The sequence below is a fragment of the Lissotriton vulgaris genome, unplaced genomic scaffold, assembly GCF_964263255.1.
Source record: "Lissotriton vulgaris unplaced genomic scaffold, aLisVul1.2 SCAFFOLD_1444, whole genome shotgun sequence".
Lineage (NCBI taxonomy): Eukaryota > Metazoa > Chordata > Amphibia > Caudata > Salamandridae > Lissotriton > Lissotriton vulgaris.
Window position 1 is genome coordinate 285,564 of NW_028246333.1, and position 19,485 is coordinate 305,048.

The 19,485-nt window shown below is 50.6% G+C and overlaps 1 protein-coding gene across 2 annotated transcripts in view; it reads right to left on the reverse strand.

Annotated features, from left to right (window-relative positions):
* The window catches only part of LOC147665980 (serine/threonine-protein kinase Nek4-like), a 275,537-nt gene that overhangs the window by 140,707 nt on the left and 115,345 nt on the right, over positions 1-19,485 (reverse strand). The gene's annotated exons all lie outside the window — the stretch shown is intronic.

Consider the following 19,485-nt stretch of genomic DNA (forward strand, 5'->3'; position numbering starts at 1 on the left):
AAAACGATATGGAATTTTCTGAACCCAGACAGAAGGGTGGCTTAGTGAGGTAAACATTCAGTGCTCATTAATGTGCTGCTGTTTGGCCCAGACCCTCATCTGTGCTGGAAAAGCACCTGGCTAAGCAGCGGTGTTCCACCCCACCCACCGACGTAGGTAGCTAGGAACCTGGGTGTGCGGTTTGATTCTCAGCGGTATTTTGTAACTGAGATAGCAGAAAGTGGGGAAATCCTGTCTTTGGATCTTAAGAATGCTGAAGAAATGTCTGCACTTCGTGCCACGGGAAGTACGGATAACAGTGGTGAGAGCACTGATGTTACTGTCCGTGCATTTGTCTTAGGGTTATGTGTCACCTCACCTGCCATCTGTCCATCAGTTGCTTCGGGCCAGGTCGAAGGGCCTACCTGACTACATACTTCTGTCTCGAGTGAATTCAACAACGGTGATGCAGGTTTGTTATTATATGTACATATATCATGACGCGCATTGATAACGTATTTTCCAATATTAACAACACTTTCTGGGTACAGTTTCAACAGAGACAATAGGTCCAAGGATTCCAGGCATATATCCTTTTTCGCAGTTTTTATGGAGGTGAGGGAACCATACTCAAAGCTCTGGACCCTATGAGCTTCAAAGTTTAAAAGTTTGAGGTAAGTATGAGTATATGTTCCTTTTCTGTAGGTGTATTAATTCAAGGCTAATTACAAAGTCAACAAGGACGGTTTCCCACAAACAGTTTTTCTTGGAGTTTAATCTCCCGAATTGGCAGTGTCCTTCACCGATTGCTGTACGCAATTCAAGTCCTGTGACTTGAAAACTGAAGTAACTTAAAGAATGTCTAAATGAAATTGAAATAGCCTTGAGAAAGCCCTGGCGTCACTCGCCACACAGGGCGAAACACGTGTCGGCTGTCTGTGTTCAATATTGAATAAATAAAGGAATTCTTTGGAAAATTTTAATGAAAATGGGATGAATCTCTTATATTTGAATAGTGCTTTGCAACTTAGAGAAAGGACTTAGCCTTGAATTAATACACCTACAGAAAAGGAACATGTACTCATACTTACCTCCAACTTTCTGGGTACAGTGGTCTTAAAATTGGAGCAGTCGAGGAGCAGAATTCCATCTTCTCATGCCTCTGGATCCACCTGAAATGGTCAGGAGTTCAGCTACGTAAGATCGGCTGTTGTCAAGTAGTGCCTTATGAGTGAGGACGCAGAGTCTGAAGGAAATCCGACCTTGAAGAGGGAACTAGTGAAGGTCGAAGGATAGTAGTGATGTAAGAGAATTTTCTTGCTTTGCACAAGAACCTAGCAGCGAAGAGTGTGAATGTGGGATGCCGGCTGGTAGAGCATTCCCAAAGTCTAATCTTCAGTTGATCCAGGGGGATAAGGTAGCTTGTTTTCTTTACCATACGAAGCTGGAGTTCTTTGGTCTGGGAAGCTTCTCAATGTGTGGGATGAAAGATAGGGCAGGTCAATCCTGAATACCATCAACATGACTGACTGCTCAGGTGAAGGATCGAAGCTGTTCAGATTTAAACGGGACAGAAGGGATGGATCTAGCTTCTAAACTCTGTTTTGTCTGGGTTACAGAGAAGGAAGCTGTCCTGCATCCTGGACCGAAGCCTGCAAAGACAGCTACCGATTGTGTTTACACCCTCGATCATAGTTGCTTTTAGGTACAGCTCTGTGTCATAAGTGTATTAATGTAAGTCTCATTATTAGGCTGAGTGGCTCCATATAGATGTTAAGGAAAATCAGCACAAGAATAGAGGCCTGGGAGACCCTACAGGCAAGGCTGTCAAGGTAGAGGTGCTGTCTCCATCTTTTTCCTAGAAGATACAGTCCTGAAAGGAAGGCGGACAACCACTTAGGATATTACCTTTGATACCAATGAGATTTTGTGCTGTAGCACTCAATCGATTTTAGTCAATCATATAGAAAGCAGCAGACAAATCGGGTTAGACCATCAGACACGCATCCACATTGCCCAGAATGTGGTGAACATTACAGAGTATTTTTGGGGACTCTGTTCCAATATTGTAGCCAGTTCTTAAGCTAGATGGATCTTTGGATAGGAGTGGGGCCTTGCTGTGTAAGAGATGCCTTGTTATGCTACATTAACTCTTCGATGGCTTTGCCTGGTAATGGCAGATCTGAAATTGGATGGACGTTAGATAGGTTGGTCGGATCTCAACCAAGTTATTTGATCACAGGAGATATCTGATCGGGCTTTAATGGAGATGGGAAAGTCCCCAGGTTAGCGAGGCATTGATCAAGTGGTGCAAGAAGATGCACAATCGATGGACGCTTTCTTTGATGATTCCACAAGGAAAAACTCCCTGGAAATAGTGAGTTGTTTGTGTTTGCTGATAATGAATTGGAGATCATGTGAAGGGAAGACAAGTGAAACTGTTCGGAGTTAATCAGCATTCCAAGGTAAGGATGACCAGAGGAGAATGTAGGTCGAAGATGCTTCTTATTTGTGGAATCAGCAAAGGGATTCTTAAAGCAGGCACCACAATCTTTGGAGGGAGTCCGCTGAAGATCAGTTTTAGGACCCGACAATAAAATAATTGTAGAGAGAAATAATAGAAGTGAGATCTTGCTGCACTGGGTGAAGAGCATGTTTGCACTGGGTGAAGAGCATGTTTGCACTGGGTGAAGAGCATGTTTGCACCGGGTGAAGAGCATGTTTGCACCGGGTGAAGAGCATGTTTGCACCGGGTGAAGAGCATGTTTGCACCGGGTGAAGAGCATGTTTGCACCGGGTGAAGAGCATGTTTGCACCGGGTGAAGAGCATGTTTGCACCGGGTGAAGAGCATGTTTGCACCGGGTGAAGAACATGTTTGCACCGGGTGAAGAGCATGTTTGCACCGGGAGAAGAACATACTTGCACCGGGAGAAGAACATGTTTGCACCGGGAGAAGAGCATTATGCACCGGGTGGAGAGCATGTTTGCACCGGGTGAAGAGCATGTTTGTACCGGGTGAAGAGCATATTTGCACCGGGTGAAGAGCATATTTGCACCGGGTGAAGAGCATATTTGCACTGGGTGAAGAGCATATTTGCACTGGGTGAAGAGCATATTTGCACTGGGTGAAGAGCATATTTGCACTGGGTGAAGAGCATATTTGCACTGGGTGAAGAGCATGTTTGCACTAGGTGAAGAGAATGTTTGAATGTTTGCACTGGAGAAAAGAATGTTTGCACTTGATGAATAGAATGTTTGCACTGGGTGAAGAGAATGTTTGCAATGGGTGAAGAGAATGTTTGAATGTTTGCACTTGGTGAAGAGAATGTGTGCACTTGGTGAAGAGCTATGCGCTCCTCAAATTCAAGACACGACAAGGCATCGTGTGACAAACGTCGACGCCACATTCACAAAATACTGAACTACTAGTTCAACCAATGTTAAAAACGAGTGCATAAGGGATTCACTAATATTCCACTTGGTGAAGAGAACGTTTGCACTTGGTGAAGAGAATGTTTGCACTTGGTGAAGACAACGTTTGCACCGGGTGAAGACAACGTTTGCACCGGGTGAAGAGAACGTTTGCACCGGGTGAAGAGCATGTTTGCACCGGGTGAAGAGCATGTTTGCACCGGGTGAAGAGCATGTTTGCACCGGGTGATGAGCATGTTTGCACCGGGTGATGAGCATGTTTGCACCGGGTGAAGAGCATGTTTGCACCGGGTGAAGAGCATGTTTGCACCGGGTGAAGAGCATGTTTGCACCGGGTGAAGAGCATGTTTGCACCGGGTGAAGAGCATGTTTGCACCGGGTGAAGAGCATGTTTGCACCGGGTGAAGAGCATGTTTGCACTGGGTGAAGAGAATGTTTGGTTAAGAGAATGTTTGCACTGGGTGAAGAGCATGTTTGCACTGGGTGAAGAGCATGTTTGCACTGGGTGAAGAGCATGTTTGCACTGGGTGAAGAGAATGTTTGCACTGGGTGAAGAGAATGTTTGCACTGGGTGAAGAGAATGTTTGCACTGGGTGAAGAGCATGTTTGCACTGGGTGAAGAGCATGTTTGCACTGGGTGAAGAGCATGTTTGCACTGGGTGAAGAGCATGTTTGCACTGGGTGAAGAGCATGTTTGCACTGGGTGAAGAGCATGTTTGCAATGGGTGAAGAGCATGTTTGCACTGGGTGAAGAGCATGTTTGCACTGGGTGAAGAGCATGTTTGCACTGGGTGAAGAGCATGTTTGCACTGGGTGAAGAGCATGTTTGCACCGGGTGAAGAGCATGTTTGCACCGGATGAAGAGCATGTTTGCACCGGGAGAAGAGCATGTTTGCACCGGGAGAAGAGCATGTTTGCACCAGGAGAAGAGCATGTTTGCACTGGGTGAAGAGCATGTTTGAATGTTTGCACTGGTGAAGAGAATGTTTGCACTTGGTGAAGAGAATGTTTGCACTTGGTGAAGAGAATGTTTGCACTTGGTGAAGAGAATGTTTGCACTGGGTGAAGAGAATGTTTGCACTTGGTGGAGAGAATGTTTGAATGTTTGCACTTGGTGAAGAAAATGTTTGCACTGGGTGAAGAGAATGTTTGCACTGGGTGAAGAGAATGTTTGCACTGGGTGAAGAGAATGTTTGCACTGGGTGAAGAGAATGTTTGCACTGGGTGAAGAGAATGTTTGCACTAGGTGAAGATAATGTTTGCACTAGGTGAAGAGAATGTTTGCACTAGGTGAAGAGAATGTTTGAATGTTTGCACTGGTGAAGAGAATGTTTGCACTTGGTGAAGAGAATGTTTACACTTGGTGAAGAGAATGTTTGCACTGGGTGAAGAGAATGTTTGCACTAGGTGAAGAGAATGTTTGCACTAGGTGAAGAGAATGTTTGAATGTTTGCACTGGTGAAGAGAATGTTTGCACTTGGTGAAGAGAATGTTTACACTTGGTGAAGAGAATGTTTGCACTGGGTGAAGAGAATGTTTGCACTAGGTGAAGAGAATGTTTGAATGTTTGCACTGGTGAAGAGAATGTTTGCACTTGGTGAAGAGAATGTTTACACTTGGTGAAGAGAATGTTTGCACTGGGTGAAGAGAATGTTTGCACTAGGTGAAGAGAATGTTTGCACTAGGTGAAGAGAATGTTTGCACTAGGTGAAGAGAATGTTTGAATGTTTGCACTGGTGAAGAGAATGTTTGCACTGGGTGAAGGGCATGTTTGCACTGGTGAAGAGAATGTTTGCACCGGGTGAAGAGAATGTTTGCACCGGGTGACGAGAATGTTTGCTTTTCAGACTATTGGGCTTTTGCTCGCTGAATTTAGAAATTTTACTTTTTCTGTATTTTCCTTTGTTCATACTTCACCTGAGATTTCTGGACTACATTTTAATTTAAACAACAATTTAAACAACAGCAAACTATTCCAACAACTAAACAATTATTTCTTGTAGAGTATCCCATTTGCATTTGTGAACCAAACCAAAAAAAACAACTACACTAGTTTATTTTACATGTTAACACAGATTGGCAGCCAGCTGCATTGCTTAATTACAACAGGGATAAAGCTTAAGGAAGTTTAAGTGCAAATAATGCCCACATGGTGTTCTTGTCACCAATAACCATATACAAACTGCACAAAACAAGTCATCTGACAGCAGTATGCTTACACAAAAGAACAGGCTTCAAACTGCCAGGTTTCCAGCAATTAACAAAAGTGCTTAATGTCTCCTAGGACTCTTATACGTGGCTGTTGCACCTCGATCATCATGACAAGCTGACACTATGACCCAGAGGGCTTAAAAAGCCAGTGGACAAGGGGCAGAGCCAAGGATACAGGATCCCATAGCTGCAGGTGCATCAGCAGGCATGCGGCTGCAGTCTCTGCATCCTACCCACAAGATACTCGGTCACTCAGATAGGCATTATGGCATCACCCAGTCTCGATAGTACCAATTCCACACTTGGAGACTGTGAAGGATGTTTAGAAAAGAGAAAATACTTGAGATCCTTCCAAGATAAAAGAACTGCAGCGAGAGGTGCTACTCCATCCAGTACCCAGTACTTTACACTATCGTGATGGGGGATTGCTCTGTCATCCGCTGCTCATCAGAGGATCCTACAACTATAATCTGTTTTAGCACCTTGTCTCACTTGATTCACACACATACAACTTTACCGCTTCTAGACACTTAATAAAGTTAGGGCGTTGAGCCCAGTTAGAAGGTTGTAAATTAATAATCAGTTGCAGTTTTCCATATAATTATGCACTTTTACCCCAGAAGATATGATCAATTCAATGAAAGCCACGGTACAAACTTGACAAAAGAAGCAGAGCTGACTTTGAGGCGCCCTATATTCCAAGCCCCTCAACGAGGAGAGAAGTGTCACCATCGGAGAGGTTTCTTCTTGGATTTTAACTGATCTAGGGATTCACTCTGATCCGACAGTCGGGGATCTCAGTGATCAGGGAGGAGCGCTTCACTTTGTTAAATACTGCTGCTGAAGTCCCGCAAGATCAGGGCAGCAACGTCATCCAGGCCAATCCTCAGGATTGCCCACAATTGAAATAATCCGGGTTCTGTTCTGCAATGTGACCCATGGCCACATTATCATTTCCTGCATTCCTTGCTCACAAACAATTGTGACTGTTAGACCCGACACCCTTGGTGTGGTTTTCCCCCATCTTTTTGCCTCTGCCTCCTGTATTTTTGATGCTGTGCTGGATTTCGTTTTTGCTGGTTTAGATGCTTTGGACACTCTGCCACTGATGATCAGTGCCAGAGTGTAAGTGCTCCCTATGTAAATTGTCATATTGATGGGGTATACCTGATTGGCATATTTGTATCACCATGAAGTCCCTAGTAAAGTGCACTGTGTGTGCCAGGGCTGGTGATGACAGATGCTACTAGTGGGCCTGCAGCGCAGATTGCGCCACCCACATAAGTAGCCCTAAAATGGTGTCTCAGGCGTGCCAGCGCAGGGCCTGTGTGCAGTCAGTGGACTGCCATGTCCGCCTGGCCAGTGTCCCCACTGGCTGGGCCTAACCCTTCCCTGTCTGTGCACATCAGTCACCCCTATGGAAGGCTCAAGGTACCCCCTGTGCAGGGTGCAGTGCATGGGTAAGGTAGAGCATGTATTAGTGCAGGTAACATGCTCTGGTAGTGAGCAGCAGCCATTTTGTGTGCTCACTGCTGCAAGGCTATCTTGCTCCATAGATTAACATGGGGGAGGCTGGTCCCAATGGATACCAATCAATCAATCAATCAATCAATCATCGCATTTATATAGCGCACTACTCACCCAGAGGGTCTCAAGGCGCTGGGGGAGGGGGGTCCGCTACTGCTCGAACAGCCAGGTCTTGAGTTGCTTCCTGAAGGCGAGGTGGTCCTGGGTTAGGCGGAGGTGGGTGGGGAAGGAGTTCCATGTCTTGGCGGCGAGGTAGGAGAAGGACCGTCCCCCTGTGGTGGCTCTTCGGATGCGGGGGACGGCGGCGAGGGCGTGGCTGGTCGATCGAAGCTGGCGTTTGGGAGGGTAGAAGTTGAGGCGGCTGTTGAGGTATCCTGGGCCTTGGTTGTGTAGGGCTTTGTGTGCGTAGGTGAGGAGACGGAAGGTGATTCTCTTGTTGACCGGGAGCCAGTGCAGGTCTCTCAGGTGTCCGGAGATGTGGCTGCGACGGGGGATGTCCAGGATGAGTCGTGCTGAGGCGTTCTGGATCCACTGGAGTCTCTTCTGGAGTTTGGCGGTGGTTTCGGCGTAGAGGGAGTTGCCGTAGTCCAGACGGCTGGTGACGAGGGCCTGGGTGACCGTCTTCCTGGTCTCGGTAGGGATCCACCGGAAGATCTTACGTAGCATGCGCAGGATGTTGAAGCACGACGAGGAGATGGCGTTGACTTGTCTGGTCATGGAGAGGGAGGAGTCCAGGATGAAGCCCAGGTTGCGTGCGTGGTCTGTTGGTTTGGGTGCGCTGGCTAGGGCGGGGGGGCCACCAGGAGTCGTCCCAAGCGGCGGGTGAGGATCCCAGGATGAGGACTTCCGTCTTGTCCGAGTTCAGTTTCAGGCGGCTGTTCTTCATCCATTCGGCTACCTCTTTCATCCCTTCGTGAAGGTTGGCTCTGGCGGTGGCGGGGTCGTTGGTGATGGAGAGGATCAGCTGGGTGTCGTCGGCGTAGGAGATGATGTTGAGGTTGTGCTGGCGTGCGATGTCTGCGAGGGGGCTCATGTAGACGTTGAAGAGGGTTGGACTGAGCGAGGAGCCTTGAGGAACGCCGCAGATGACTTCGGTGGCTTCAGATCTGAACGGAGGGAGGCGGACTCTGTGTCCTTCCGGCGAGGAAGGAGATGATCCACTCCAGTGCCTTCTCCTGGACTCCGACGTTGCTGAGGCGTTGTACTAGGGTACGGTGGCAGACCGTGTCGAAGGCCGCGGAGAGGTCGAGGAGGATGAGGGCCGCTGTTTCTCCGTTGTCGAGCAGCGCTCGGATGTCATCGGTGGCTGCGATCAGGGCGGTCTCGGTGCTGTGGTTGGCCCGGAAGCCATACTGCGAGGGGTCATGGGATCCATTCGTCTCGAGGAAGGCGGCCAGCTGCTTGTTGACGGTCTTCTCGATGACTTTTGCAGGAAACGGGAGCAACGAGATGGGGCGGTAGTTCTTGAGGTCGGTGGGGTCGGCCGATGGCTTCTTGAGTAGGGCGCTGAGTTCGGCGTGCTTCCAGCTCTCCGGGAAGGTAGCGGTGTCGAAGAAGGTGTTGATGATGTCCCGCAGGTGGGGTGCGATGACAGAGTCGGCCTTGTTGAAGACGTGGTGAGGGCAGGGGTCGGTCGGAGATCCGGAGTGGATGGAGTTAATCGTGCGGACGGTGTCTTCGGTGCTGATCGGAGTCCAGGCGCGGAGGGTGGTGGTGGGGGGCGGTGGTTCGGTCGTGGCGTTCGTCGGTTGAGTGCTGAAGCTGTTGTGTATGTCCGCGATCTTGTTGTGGAAGTAGGAGGCGAGGGAGTTGCAGAGGTCTTGCGAAGGGGTGATGTCGTTGTTCCCGGCGTTGGGGTTGGAGAGCTCTTCGACGATGTTGAAGAGTTCCTTGCTGTTGTGTGCGTTGTTGTCCAGTCGTTCCTTGAATGCAGTTTTCTTGGTGGCGTGGAGGAGTTGGTGGTGTTTTCGGGTGGCGAGCTTGAGGGCGGTCATGTTGTCCGGTGTTGGGTCTCTGCGCCAGGTTCTCTCGAGGGCTCGGCAGTTCTTCTTGGAGCTCTTGAGTTTGTCGGTGAACCATGGGGCTTTCTTGCTACCGGGTCTGCTAGGCGGGGTCCTCAGGGGGGGCGAGCTCGTCTGCGCAGTCGATGATCCACTTCGTGAGGTTGGTGGCCGCCTGGCTAGGGTTCGTTGTGCTGGTGGGAGGGTTCATGCTCAGGGAGGTCGCGAGCTGGTCGGCTGTGATCTTGTTCCAGCTCCTGCGTGCAACCTGTTGCTGGTGGTGGTGGATCGTGGTCCTTCCGAAGCTGAAGTGGACGCAGCTGTGGTCCGTCCAGTGGAGTCCGGTGGCGTGGCTGAAGGCGATGTCCTTGCTGGATGAGAAGACGGGGTCGAGTGTGTGTCCGGCGTAGTGGGTGGAGATGGTCACCATCTGCTTGAGTCCCAGGTTGGCGAGGTTGTCCAGCAGGGTGGTGGTGTTGCGGTCGTTGTTGTTCTCCAGGTGGAAGTTGAGGTCCCCTAGGAGGATGTAGTCAGCGGAGCAGAGGGCGTGCGGGCTGATGAAGTCGGCGATGTCTTCGCTGAATTGTGTGCGTTGTCCCGGGGGTCTGTAGATGAGGGTGCCTCTGAGGGTGGTCTTGGGGTTGATGTGGACCTGAAAATGCAGGTGCTCGGCGGTTGCGAGGGTGTCGTCGGTGTTGGTCGTGATGCGGATGGTGTTCCTGTGGACGATGGCGATGCCTCCTCCGGTGTGGTTGATGCGGTCCCTTCGGATGATCTTGTAGCCGTCTGGGATGGCGATGGCGATGGCGATGGCGGGCGCTGAGGAGGCGTTCATCCAGGTTTCCGTGAAGAAGGCGACGTCTGGGGCTGTGTTGTCGAGTAGGTTCCAGATCTCGATGGCGTGCCTGTGGACAGAGCGGGTGTTGAGTAGGATGCATTTCAGGTGGCTGCTGCTGTTGCTCGTCTTGGTCTTGGTTGGTGCTGGAGTAGTGCAGGTCCGGATGCAGGTGAACTTGCAGGAGTTGCAGCAGAAGGGTCCGTGGGTGCGTCTCGGGTGGCTTGGTAGCAGCCCGGGACTCGGCCGGCGTTGAGGGTGGCGGCGTCGTACGTCCGGCGGGCGGGCTGGGGTCTGCGGGAACCAGGAGTCCTGGCGCTGGGCGCGGTCCACTCGCGGACGGGCGCAGACGGGCTTACCTTTGGCGCGCCGAAGCGCGCCCGCAGCGCGTGCACGCTGCGCATACGCGTGGACTCCGCCATAAATGGCGTAGTGGGGGGTGGAGCGAGGGAGGGGCAGCTGGGAGGCGGGAGCGGGGAGGCGAATCAGGGGCGAGCAGAGGGAAGAGGGGGCAGGCCGCAGGGGGGCAGCGGCGGGGAGGGGGGGGAAGTGAGCGGCGGGGGGAGGAGGGGTGGAGGTAGGATCGGCGGGAAGCAAAAAACGGCGGGAAAGCGGCGGAGTGGCGAGGGGGGAGGCCTGAGGGCTGACCCTAGCAGGCGGCGGGCAGGGTGCAGGGGCAGGAGTCGGGCCGGTAGTAGGGTGACCTGGCCCCCGGGGACCGTGCTATGGCAGGGTCGGGGGTCAGGCAGCCGGGAGCAGGGGGGCCAAGCGCGCGGGAACGTGCGAGGCTGGCCTGGGGCTGGAGGCAGGCAGCAGGGGGACCAGGCAGGTAGGCAGCGGGAGGACCTGGCAGGAAGGCGGCAGGCAGAGGGAGGCCCTGGCACACAGGGACCGTGCGGCAGGAGGAGCGACCAGGAGGATACCAGCCTATCTTCCCATAGGAACAAGATGGGACATAAGTGATTGATATCCCTGAACTCAGAATTTAATAACACATCTTTTAGGAAAGGTTGTTTTTAAATTCTGTGTTTGAGAATAGTACTTTTAGAAAGTGGCTGTTCTCTTGTCTAACCTTTCTGTGTGCCTGGGACTGTTTGTGGATTGACGGTCTGGTTTGAGGGTGACAGGGGCTGCAGAGCCCCCAGGAGGTTGTCTGAGTCAGCCCGTTGATGAAAGGCTGCATCTGCTGCCAAGGAAGTGGGAGGAGATAGCACCTGAGAGTGACTAGGGCTGTGCCTGCCTGACCACAATGCTGGCTCCACCTCCCGCTGGGCGACTGTCACCTCTGTCCCTGATACTGAAATAAAGAAGGAAGCCAGGAAAACCCCAGTGCCCCAGAACTGGTTTAGACCAGGCTCAGGGCCCACTTGCACAAAGACTTTAAAGAACTTCAAAGACTTTTTGGGGTATAAGAGAAGGACCCCTGACAACAGAAAATCAGATTCTACAATCAAGGGGAACTTCTGCTGGAAGAACGACTGCTGGAGAACTGAAGGAAGATTGCCTTGCTGTGTGCTCTAAGGGCTGACCAACTGAAGCTGAGGAGAAGAGGGACTTTGCTGTGTGCTGTGACCCTGCTTACTTGAACTCCAAGAGACTTTGCTGTGTGCTGTGTCTCCTAAACTGAATCTCCAAGGGCCTGAGAAGAGCTGGCCTCCTGTTTGGAACCCAGGGTTAAAAGGTTCCTAAGCTTTGCCAAGAACTGCTGAGGAGATCGTGTGGTGGTCTGCCCAAACGCGTGTTTTCTAACTGCCAGCTGTGTGGAACGAGCGCTGTGCTCATCGGCACAGATTCAGGGGTGAGGAGAGGCCCGTGGTGTTTTCCTGTGTCCAGGATTCCCACTGTCGATCTGCTGGTGAGGAAACAGGCTGACTGCGATCTGCGGCCCGAACATCTCTTGCCGCCAAATCACTGTCGCGGCCCGGGGCCAGAAACACCCTCTACAAGTTGCCTTTGTGACCAGGAGCTGTGGTAGCGGAGATCAAAGCCGCCGCGCTCCCATTGGTCCCACGAGTCGAGCCCCCGTCACTGACGCCGCAACGGGATTGGCCCGTGCACCGTAGCGTCATCGCCGAGGCAGTGCAGTTATTGGGTGCCCAGGACGCGTCATCGTAGGCCTGCCCCGGGAGCCGCACTGCCATTGGCTGACTCCCGGGTGTGTAATGAGGCTTGCCAAGAACGCCGCGACAGGATTGGTCCCCGTCATCGGGACCTTTGGGAGAGCCGTATGTTCAGCGCCGGAGCCGGGGAAGAGTGACCCGACCTCGCCGTGGGAGTTCCAGAGGTGATTCCTGCCCCTGGCCTGCCGTCCCCGCTGGGAGAGCAGAGTTAGCTCCCCTGGAGTACCGAGAGCGGGCGGAGAGCTGCCGGGACCGGCCGGGGCTTGCGGAAGTCTGTTCTAATCAGCGCAAAGGCGCTGGTGACCACCGGTGAGGCGCGCTCACATTGGCTGGGGTCTCAGTATTGAGGGCCTAATTGAAAAGCTTTTTACCTGCTGGCATTGCTTGACTACTCGTTTCTAAGAGCCCATTTGAGTTAAGTCAGTAGCATTATTTTCCACTACTGATTTAAGAGACTTGAGACTGATTTTGTTTTTCTATTAGAACTTCCTGAACATCAGTGCAACCACTAAGATTAAGTGCCACATTTTCCTAAAGAAGTAATTATCGTGTACAGTTGATTTTCATTGCTGCAAATAGATAAAGATATATTTTTATAAATATTCTTACCTGTGTGGTTTCAGTTTGTGGTGGATGGGGAATCATTGTTTGTGTTAAGTGCATTTATTATACACATTGCCTTGGGGATAAGCATGCCTGCTCGCGCCAAGCTACCTAGAGGGGGAGCAGGGTTTATCTACTGTGTGTTTTCCTTCACCCTGACTAGAAGCAAGGGTCCCTACTTGGTCTAAGGTACTTACCTCTGCCAATTAGAGACCCCAGATCTAACAGTGACCAACTGACTCATTACTGCCATTCCTATGGTCTTTGCTGGATAAGGCAGGTCTCAAACACCCCGGCTGTTTGCTAAATCTGTTGCATCTGTGTGAGGCTTCCATCACTTCGGAGCCTCCTTCCCTCAGGGACTTGGTGGTAATGTCGCTTGAGTGGGATCCAGCTCTTGGTATCTGCATCAACGCCTTGTGTAAAAGAGGAGGACACTCGTCATTCCATATCTACAGCCTCTTTTAAAGCCATCAGCTCCTTGTACCAAGGGCATGAAGTAGCAACAAACGAACCGACATTGTACTCCAGTTCTTCTAAAGTCCTTGATTTGCTGTTCCAGCTGATTATGCAAGGCCTAGCCAATGTTTTCAATCTTATCTGCAAAGTGTTGAGGAATCGCCTTCTAATTGTGTCATCTTCCACAGCACTGCTCCTTTCTCTTATCCCTTCTCCACTCATTGCTATCCTTCAGATTTCTTTCGAGGGGGAGAGGCCTCCCAGTAGGAAAGTTTCATGACTCTATATTGACTTGTGCGATTTGAGTGTCTTGTCGTAAATAACCTGCCATCATCTTTAAAGCAGGCGTTTCCTCTCCATCTCCAGTCACTTATCGGACCGCATTCCTCTACAACCAAAGGTAAATCTGAGTTCACTGTATCACTTTTTGTCGCAGCCTCCCTAGCAAACTTGTCAACACATGGCTCTCTAGATCCGTGCCTCGTCAACAGCACCAGTCAGGAGCCAGAGGAAACGTGCCATGCGCAGCGAAGTGGCTAGGCAAGTGTCAAGGGGAGCCCTAATGTTTGGGGATCTCTGGTTTAGTAATCCTACAAATAATGTAGCGGTCACCTTCAGCCGATATTTTACTGCTTTTTTGACATGATTTAGCCAGACGGCAGAGCAGGCTGGAGAGAGGATTCAGTCAATGCGTGGGTAATTTTCGTCAGCCAGAAAGATGGCGGTCTGGCCCACTTTAATCCAAATTCTGTATTCTGGGTTACCTCATCACAAACGCAAAAGGTTTCAACCAAAACCTCCACGATCCAATTAGTATTCAATTAATCGATATATATATATATATATATATATATATATATATATATATATATATATATATATATATATACACACACATACACACACACATATATATATATATTTCTAAATAGGCTGTCATGGTAACATCCTATGTCATTATTCGTATACTGTGTAGGTAATAGAGGGTAATTATAAACATGTAAACCTTCATAATGGGGGTTGTAACATGCTTTATTTCATTGCTTCCCTATATATAATGAATTTATTGTAAACTGAATAACAAATGAGATAGGCATATTTCCCATCTCTAGTTTACAGTGAAATTGCACTTTGCACGTTTTGCACTTTATTATAGATTATTTGCACTAGCACTTTTTTAATAGGATTGGGTTGTTTATACATCTATTGTCAACACTGTGTATATAGACTATTTTAAAAACAGTAAAACTTTAGTTTTAATATACTCTCCGTGTTTGGTAGACATGGCAGGACATACATATTAAATTTGACATGTCGTCCATTAATTTTAATAATGTGAAAATTTTTTATTCACCATGACTCATGGAAATGGATTTATCCTCGGATTGTAATTTTAAAGTATGTTTTCTATGTCTATTCATTGTTGACGCCCTTCCATTTTGATTGTGCACAGTATTTAAATCACAGTTATTGGTTCCTATTGTTATGTGATCAAGGCTACTGTGACGTAGCCGAAACGCGTCATGCTGGAGACAAGGGGGCAATAAACCACCTCTGTAATCATCTATAGCGCTGTTGTGTGGTCTGTACCTGCTTTCTTGTGTCGGAATCCAGAGCCGATTGGCAGGAGTTTGGAACGTAGTGCATTTGGGTGGTGTACGGCCGTTGCCGCCTTTACAGACCCTCCTTTCATCTTGGGCTGCCGAGCTATGCGGTAGAACGCGGAAGCGAGTGGACAATTGACCCGGAAGGAGTAACTAAGCAGTCAGCCCCCCGCAATGGTACAACGCTAATCTTTCTATCGGAGTGCCCGAAGGCATCAGTGCTGGGATTTCGTAGGAGTCAGAGGACGCCGAAGAGGTACCGCTCGATAGCCGTTGGGGTAAGCCGGCGAAAGGTTGTTTGCCGTCAGTTGGGCATTTTTACCATTTAAGCGGGAGAAAGGATTAAGCGCTTCGAAGTTTAATTAGCCAAGGAATATCACTTTTGTAATTCTTGGCGGAGGTATTGGTTTTATTGCCCCTACATAATGTCGACACCAGCAGAGACTATAAGGAACCGGGAAGCTTTGGCGGATGCCATGTTTGTCAATTTACCGCCACTTAAAACTAGAAATGACACTGTGAAGTCTGGCGATAATGCCATTGATTTGAATAGCTAACTCACAAGATTGGAGAAGTTGTTGAGAACTGAAACTACCAAATGGTGGGAAAAACACTCACTGGAAAAGTACAAAGAAGTGGGTCGTGTTCCGAGGGGGTTGAGGGTTCTTATAGCGCCATCTTTTGAGAACCCCAATCCCCTCATGCTTAAAGAATGGGCTTCTGGGAGCCTGAATGCTTCTATGAATATGGTTTGTCTTTTGATAAAATATGCGGAAATCGACCGTAATGAAATTTTAAAAGAAATTGAGCAGTTGAACAAAGAGCTAGACAAAGAGGAAAATAAGGACTATATAAATAAATATAGAGAGGAAATTGATGTAAGGCTGGTTAAACATCAAGAAACAATCAGCATCAGGAAGCAATACAAATTTGCGCGCGATAAAAATGACTATGAAATGGGAAGAATATTCACGTTCGCTCCCAAATTTGACAATGCAAAGCGACAAGCCTTGGCACCTAAAAATACTGATTTCACATCCAAAGACAATCATAGTGCAGAATTATCCGAGACAGAGTTAAGTTCAGTGGCAAGTAGCTGTGACTCAGACGATGGAGCTGTGGGTATATCGAATCAAGGCAAAGTACCCACTAAGTATACCCCCTCAGAAGAACTGGGTTTTCTCGTAGAAGACAGGTTCAAGACACTGCGACCGCAAACTCGACAGCAGCGGAAAATAAACGAAGAGCAAATAATAAAAGACGCAGTGCAAGGAGGAAACTCAGGAGGCAGAGGTTAAACAAAGAGAGGCAGGGGAAAGAAGTGGTAACAGCTGTGCCCCCTGCTCTTCAATCTACAAATTGTAAGGATGATGACAATGTGACTATTACAGTTTTAGACCTTGCGCCAAATGATTCTGATGAAAATACAGTGATAAATCTTTCAGACACTACCCTTACAAAGGCTGAGTTGCAACTCCTCTCTTTAGGGCTCTCTTACTGTCCTAAAAACTCTTTCAACTATGTTCAAACACGTGTAGATGTTTTCAAATTTATCCGCAAGCTCAAGCTTAAAAAGCATTTTAAATTAACTAATGCTCAGGTTCAGGCATCTGGTATTATTGGAAACTCAACCCTCCAGTGTGTTCCAGATATCAGATACGAAAGCTCTAAGAGTTGCTCAGGAGTTGGCTCTTGATGAAGAGTTTGAAATAGGCACCATCCAAGAAAATCTATCAAACATGGGCATCTCTATGAATCGACCTTGTGCCACTAAATTCAAACCACCTTCAACTTTTTATCCTGTGATGCCTAAGGATAATATGGATCAATCAACAAAGCATTTGTATAGCGCGCTACTCACCCGGAGGGTCTCAAGGCGCTTGGGGGAGGGGGGTCCGCTACTGCTCGAACAGCCAGGTCTTGAGTTGCTTCCTGAAGGAGAGGTGGTCTTGGGTCAGGCGGAGGTGGATGGGGAGGGAGTTCCACGTCTTGGCAGCCAGGTAGGAGAAGGATCTTCCTCCCGTTGTGGCTCGTTGGATGCGGGGGACGGCGGCGAGGGCGTGGCTGGTGGATCGTAGCTGGCGGGTGGGAGTGTAGAAGGTCAGGCGGTCGTTGAGGTATCTTGGGCCTTGGTTGTGTAGAGCTTTGTGTGCGTGGGTGAGGAGTCGGAACGTGATTCTCTTGCTGACGGGGAGCCAGTGCAGGTTTCTCAGGTGTTCGGAGATGTGGCCGTGTCGGGGAATGTCCAGGATGAGGCGTGCTGAGGCGTTCTGAATGCGCTGGAGCTTTTTGTGAAGTTTGGCTGTGGTTCCGGCATAGAGGGAGTTGCCGTAGTCCAGTCGGCTGGTGACAAGGGCCTGGGTGACCGTCTTCCTGGTTTCGGTGGGGATCCACCGGAAGATCTTTCGTAGCATGCGTAGGATGTTGAAGCACGACGCTGAGACGGCGTTGACTTGTCTGGTCATGGAGAGGGAGGAGTCCAGGATGAAGCCCAGGTTGTGTGCGTGGTCTGTGGGTTTGGGTGCGCTGCCCAGGGCAGGGGGCCACCAGGAGTCGTCCCAGGCGGAGGGCGAGGATCCCAGGATGAGGACTTCTGTCTTATCTGAGTTCAGTTTCAGGCGGCTGTTCATCATCCACTCGGCTATGTCTTTCATCCCTTCGTGTAGGTTGGTTCTAGCGGTGGCGGGATCGTTGGTGAGGGAGAGGATCAGCTGGGTGTCGTCGGCGTAGGAGATGATGTTGAGGTTGTGTTGGCGTGCGATGGCCGCGAGGGGGCTCATGTAGATATTGAACAGCGTGGGGCTGAGTGATGATCCTTGTGGTACGCCGCAGATGACTTCGGTGGTCTGGGATCTGAACGGGGGGAGGCGGACTCTCTGTGTTCTTTCGGCGAGGAAGGAGATGATCCACTCCAGTGCCTTCTCCTGGATTCCAATGTTGTTGAGGCGCTGCACTAGGGTGCGGTAGCAGACCGTGTCGAATGCCGCGGAGAGGTCCAGGAGGATGAGGGCCGCTGTTTCCCCTTTGTCGAGCAGGGCTCGGATGTCGTCGGTGGCTGCGATGAGGGTGGTCTCGGTGCTGTGGTTGGCCCGGAAGCCGGACTGCGAGTGGTCGAGGATCCATTCATCTCGAGGAAGGCGGCCAGCTGTCTATTGACGGTCTTCTCAATGACTTTGGCAGGAAAAGGAAGGAGCGAGATGGGGCGGTAGTTTTTGAGGTCGGTGGGGTCCGCTGATGGTTTCTTCAGTAGGGCGCTGAGTTCGGCGTGCTTCCAGCTCTCTGGGAAGGTGGCGGTGTCGAAGGAGGCGTTGATGATGTCCCGTAGATGGGGTGCGATGACGGAGTCGGCCTTGTTGAAGACGTGGTGGGGGCAAGGGTCGGTTGGAGATCCGGAGTGGATGGAGTTCATTGTGCGGATGGTGTCTTCGGTGTTGACCGGGGTCCAGGCGTGGAGGGTGGTGGTGGGGGGCATTGGTACGGTCGTAGGGTGCGTCGGCTGTGTGCTGAAGCTGTTGTGTATGTCTGCGATCTTGCTGTGGAAGAACGCAGCGAGCGAGTTGCAGAGGTCTTGCGAGGGAGTGATGTTGTTGTTTCCGGCGCTGGGGTTGGAGAGCTCTTTGACTATGTTGAAGAGTTCCTTGCTGTTGTGGGCGTTGTTGTCTAGTCGTTCCTTGAATGCGGTTTTCTTGGTGGTGTGGATCAGCTGGTGATGTTTTCGGGTGGCGAGCTTGAGGGTGGTCATGTTGTCTGTAGTTGGGTCTCTGCGCCAGGCTTTCTCGAGGTCCCGGTAGTTCTTCCTGGAGCTCTTGAGTTTGTCGGTGAACCAGGATGCTTTCTTGGTGCCGGGTCTGGCGGGGGGGGGTCTTCAGTGGAGCGAGGTTGTCTGCGCAGTTGCTGATCCTCTTCGTGAGGTTGTTGGCGGCTTGGTTGGGGTTCGCTGAGCTGGCGGGAGGGTTCTGGCTCAGGGATGTGGCGAGCTGGTCGGCTGTGATCTTGTTCCAGCATCTGCGGGCGACCTGTTGCGAGTGGTGGTGGTGCGTGGTCTTGCTGAAGCTGAAGTGGATGCAGCTGTGGTCTGTCCAATGGAGTCCGGAGGCGTGGCTGAAGGAGATGTCCTTGCTGGAGGAGAAGACTGGGTCTAGCGTGTGGCCGGCGTAGTGGGTGGGGGTGGTCACCAGTTGCTTGAGTCCGAGGTTGGCGAGGTTGTCCAGCAGGGTGGTGGTGTTGCGGTCGTTGTTGTTCTCCAGGTGGAAGTTGAGGTCCCCCAGGGAGGATGTAGTCAGCGGAGGGGAGGGCGTGCAGGCTGATGAAGTCGGCGATGTTTTCGCTGAATTGTGTGCGTGGTCCCGGGGGTCTGTAGATGAGGGTGCCTCTGAGGGTGGTCTTGGGGGGTCGGTGTGTATCTGGAAGTGCAGTGTTCGGCGGCTGTGAGGGTGTCGTCGGAGTTGGTCGTGATGCGGATGGTGTTCTTTTGGACGATGGCGATGCCTCCTCCAGTCTGGTTGACGCAGTCCTTCCGGGTGATCTGGTTACCGTCCGGGATGGCGATGTCTGGTGCTGAGGAGGCATTCATCCAGGTTTCCATAGGAAGGCGACGGCTGGAGATGTGGTGTCGAGGAGGTTCCAGAGTTCCACAGCGTGTCTGTGGACGGAGCGGGTGTTGAGCAGGATGCACTTCAGGCGGTTGCTGCTGGTGCTCTTCTCGGCGGGTCCG